Source organism: Durio zibethinus, unplaced genomic scaffold (genome assembly GCF_047325235.1).
Source record: "Durio zibethinus cultivar Kanyao isolate XHJ-2024 unplaced genomic scaffold, ASM4732523v1 HiC_scaffold_65, whole genome shotgun sequence".
Taxonomy (NCBI): Eukaryota; Viridiplantae; Streptophyta; class Magnoliopsida; order Malvales; family Malvaceae; genus Durio; species Durio zibethinus.
In genome coordinates this window covers 10001-15000 of record NW_028322688.1, presented here as the reverse complement: position 1 = coordinate 15000, position 5000 = coordinate 10001, and positions in this window count along the sequence as shown.

The window sequence follows — 5000 nt, the reverse complement described above, 5'->3', positions numbered from 1 at the left end:
CGCTCTTTAAGGGGGTGTGAGTTCTCAGAGGTTTGATGAGGGATAGGGGGCCAACACAAGGGCCAAGCACCAGCACCCATCGCACGTCATGTGCGCACACCCCCCCGGCCCCCCTCCCAATCGCCGGAACCCCAATGCCGCCGGTCAGGTTCTCCGGCGGTACTCCGGCGATGCTCCGGCGATGCTGTCCCGAGTGAAAAAAATGCGGCACCAGCACATGCTGGAGCCAAGCATGGGCACCGTGGCTCAAAATCGAACTTCGGCCAAGGCCTCGACCATCAATGGCACATGATGACGCATGGTGATGGCACATGCATCGACCATCATCGGCATAGGCTGCCCTTCGGTACGGGCACTTGCCTCGACCGCCATCAGCACAAGCTGGGCCCTGGTGTGGGTTGTTGCCTCGATCACCAGCGGCACATGCTGAGCCTTGGTGCGGGCGGTTGCCTCGAGCACCATCCGCAGACCCTGGGCCCTGGTGCGACCGGTTGCCCCGATAACCATCGGCACACGCTGGGCCCTGGAGCGGCCGGTTGCCTCGATCACCATCGGCAAAAGCTGGGCCCTGGTGCGGGCGCTTGCCTCGACCACCATCGGCACACGCTGGGCACTGGTGCGGGCGCTTGCCTCGACCACCATCGGCACACGCTGGGCCCTGGTGCGGGCGGTTGCCTCGATCACCATCGGCACACGCTGGGCCCTGGTGCGGGCGGTTGCCCCCAGCACCATCGGCACACGTTGGGCCCTGGTGCGGGCGCTTGCCTCGACCACCATCGGCACACGCTGGGCCCTGGTGCGGGCGCTTGCCTCGACCACCATCGGCACACGCTGGGCCCTGGTGCGGGCGCTTGCCTCGACCACCATCGGCACACGCTGGGCCCTGGTGCGGTCGGTTGACTCGAGCACCATCGGCACACGCTGGGCCCTGGTGCGGGCGCTTGCCTCGACCACCATCGGCACACGCTGGGCCCTGGTGCGGCAGGTTGCCTCGACCACCATCGGCACACGCTGGGCCCTGGTGCGGTCGGTTGCCTCGACCACCATCGGCACACGCTGGGCCCTGGTGCGGGCGCTTGCCTCGAGCACCATCGGCACACGCTGGGCCCTGGTGCGGCAGGTTGCCTCGACCACCATCGGCAGCCTCGACCACCATCGGCACACGCTGGGCCCTGGTGCGGGCGCTTCCCTCGACCACCATCGGCACACGCTCCGCCCTGGTGCGGTCGGTTGCCTCGAGCACCATCGGCACACGCTGGGCCCTGGTGCGGCAGGTTGCCTCGACCACCATCGGCACACGCTGGGCCCTGGTTCGGGCGGTTGCCTCGACCACCATCGGCACACGCTGGGCCCTGGTGCGGGCGCTTGCCTCGACCACCATCGGCACACGCTCGGCCCTGGTGCGGTCGGTTGCCTCGAGCACCATCGGCACACGCTGGGCCCTGGTGCGGCAGGTTGCCTCGACCACCATCGGCACACGCCGGGCCCTGGTGCGGGCGCTTGCCTCGACCACCATCGGCACACGCTGGGCCCTGGTGCGGCAGGTTGCCTCGAGCACCATCGGCACACGCTGGGCCCTGGTGCGGTCGGTTGCCTCGACCACCATCGGCACACGCTGGGCCCTGGTGCGGGCGCTTGCCTCGACCACCATCGGCACACGCTGGGCCCTGGTGCGGCAGGTTCCCTCGACCACCATCGGCACACGCTGGGCCCTGGTGCTGGCGGTTGCCTCGACCACCATCGGCACACGCTGGGCCCTGGTGCGGGCGGTTGCCTCGAACACCATCGGCACAAGCCGGCCCTTGGTGCGGGCGGTTGCCTCGAGCACCATCGGCACACGCTGGGCCCTGGTGCGGGCGGTTGCCTCGACCACCATCGGCACACGCTGGGCCCTGGTGCGGGCGCTTGCCCCGAACACCATCGTCTCATTGAGCTTCTACCCTCGACCACCATCGGCACACGCTCCGCCCTGGTGCGGTCGGTTGCCTCGAGCACCATCGGCACACGCTGGGCCCTGGTGCGGCAGGTTGCCTCGACCACCATCGGCACACGCTGGGCCCTGGTTCGGGCGCTTGCCTCGACCACCATCGGCACACGCTGGGCCCTGGTGCGGGCGCTTGCCTCGACCACCATCGGCACACGCTCGGCCCTGGTGCGGTCGGTTGCCTCGAGCACCATCGGCACACGCTGGGCCCTGGTGCGGCAGGTTGCCTCGACCACCATCGGCACACGCCGGGCCCTGGTGCGGGCGCTTGCCTCGACCACCATCGGCACACGCTGGGCCCTGGTGCGGCAGGTTGCCTCGAGCACCATCGGCACACGCTGGGCCCTGGTGCGGTCGGTTGCCTCGACCACCATCGGCACACGCTGGGCCCTGGTGCGGGCGCTTGCCTCGACCACCATCGGCACACGCTGGGCCCTGGTGCGGCAGGTTCCCTCGACCACCATCGGCACACGCTGGGCCCTGGTGCGGCAGGTTCCCTCGACCACCATCGGCACACGCTGGGCCCTGGTGCGGTCGGTTGCCTCGATCACCATCGGCACACGCTGGGCCCTGGTGCGGGCGGTTGCCTCGACCACCATCGGCACACGCTGGGCCCTGGTGCGGCAGGTTGCCTCGAGCACCATCGGCACACGCTGGGCCCTGGTGCGGTCGGTTGCCTCGAGCACCATCGGCACACGCTGGGCGCTGGTGCGGGCGGTTGCCTCGACCACCATCGGCACACGCTGGGCCCTGGTGCGGCAGGTTGCCTCGATCACCATCGGCACACGCTGGGCCCTGGTGCGACAGGTTGCCTCGAGCACCATCGGCACACTATCGGCCCTGGTGCGGGCGCTTGCCTCGACCACCATCGGCACACGCTGGGCCCTGGTGCGGGCGCTTGCCTCGGGCACCATCGGCACACGCTGGGCCCTGGTGCGGGCGGTTGCCTCGAGCACCATCGGCACACGCTGGGCCCTGGTGGGTTTAGGCACATCTTCAAATTTCTGCCGTGCCAATGCCATTTTTATGGCTTGTAAATTCATACAATGGTCCCCTAAGCCTTCACGTGAAGTTTCGTTGGAAGATGACTCGTTTTCTATTTTTCACAATTTTCGAAACTTTTTGCGGTTCGGGATTTTTTAAAATTTTTTTATAAGGATTTTTGGCCCCAAATTTTGTAGGCATGATCCTTCTATTTTTGTTGGCATGCACAAAAAAATTCAGCTAAAAACTCGAAGTAGAGAAGATTTTGTGACCGTTTGAAAAAAGTGTCCCCATTTCAGACACTTTAACGGCTACTGGTAGCAAACCTGTAAAATCTCAAATGCTCTTTAAGGGGGTGTGAATTCTCAGAGGTTTGATGAGGGATAGGGGGCCAACACAAGGCCAAGTACCAGCACCCATCGCACATCATGTGCGCACACCCCCCCGGCCCCCCTCCCAATCGCCGGAACTCCAATGCCGCCGGTCAGGTTCTCCGGCGGTACTCCGGCGATGCTCCGGCGATGCTCCGGCGATGCTGTCCCGAGTGAAAAAAATGCGGCACCAGCACATGCTGGAGCCAAGCATGGGCACCGTGGCTCAAAATCGAACTTCGGCCAAGGCCTCGACCATCAATGGCACATGATGACGCATGGTGATGGCACATGCATCGACCATCATCGGCATAGGCTGCCCTTCGGTACGGGCACTTGCCTCGACCGCCATCGGCACAAGCTGGGCCCTGGTGTGGGTTGTTGCCTCGATCACAATCGGCACATGCTGAGCCTTGGTGCGGGCGGTTGCCTCGAGCACCATCGGCAGACCCTGGGCCCTGGTGCGGCCGGTTGCCCCGATAACCATCGGCACACGCTGGGCCCTGGGGCGGGCGCTTGCCCCCAGCACCATCGGCACACGCTGGGCCCTGGTGCGGGCGCTTGCCCCGAACACCATCGGCACAAGCCGGCCCTTGGTGCGGGCTCCTGGCTCGACCACCATCGGCACACGCTGGGCCCTGGTGCGGGCGGTTGCCTCGAACACCATCGGCACACGCCGGCCCTTGGTGCGGCCGGTTGCCTCGACCACCATCGGCACACGCTCGGCCTTGGTGAGGGCGCTTGCCTCGACCACCATCGGCACACGCTGGGCCCTGGTGCGGGCGCTTGCCTCGACCACCATCGGCACACGCTCGGCCTTGGTGCGGGCGCTTGCCTCGACCACCATCGGCACACGCTGGGCCCTGGTGCGGGCGGTTGCCTCGACCACCATCGGCACACGCTCGGCCTTGGTGAGGGCGCTTGCCTCGACCACCATCGGCACACGCTGGGCCCTGGTGCGGGCGCTTGCCTCGACCACCATCGGCACACGCTCGGCCTTGGTGCGGGCGGTTGCCTCGACCACCATCGGCACACGCTGGGCCCTGGTGCGGGCGGTTGCCTCGACCACCATCGGCACACGCTGGGCCCTGGTGCTGGCGGTTGCCTCGACCACCATCGGCACACGCTGGGCCCTGGTGCGGGCGGTTGCCTCGAACACCATCGGCACAAGCCGGCCCTTGGTGCGGGCGGTTGCCTCGAGCACCATCGGCACACGCTGGGCCCTGGTGCGGGCGGTTGCCTCGACCACCATCGGCACACGCTGGGCCCTGGTGCGGACGGTTGCCTCGAGCACCATGGGCACACGCTGGCCCTTGGTGCGGGCTCTTGCCTCGACCACCATCAGCAGAAGATTGCCCCTACGTCGAACACCATCGATACATGCCGGGCCTTGGTGTGGGCACATGCCTCGAGCTGGTGCGGGCGGTTGCCTCGACCACCATCGGCTCACGTTGGCCCTTGTTGCGGGCACATGCCTCGACCACCATCGGCACCTGCGCACCCTCGGTGTGGGATTTGCTTGTTTGGAAAAAGTGTCCCCGTTTCAGACATTTTAACGTCTACTGGTAGCATATCTGTAAAATCTCTAATGCTCTTTAGGGGGTGGTGGTCCGGCACCCCCTCTCCCCCCCCCACGGGGGGAGTAGGTGTGCGCGATGGGC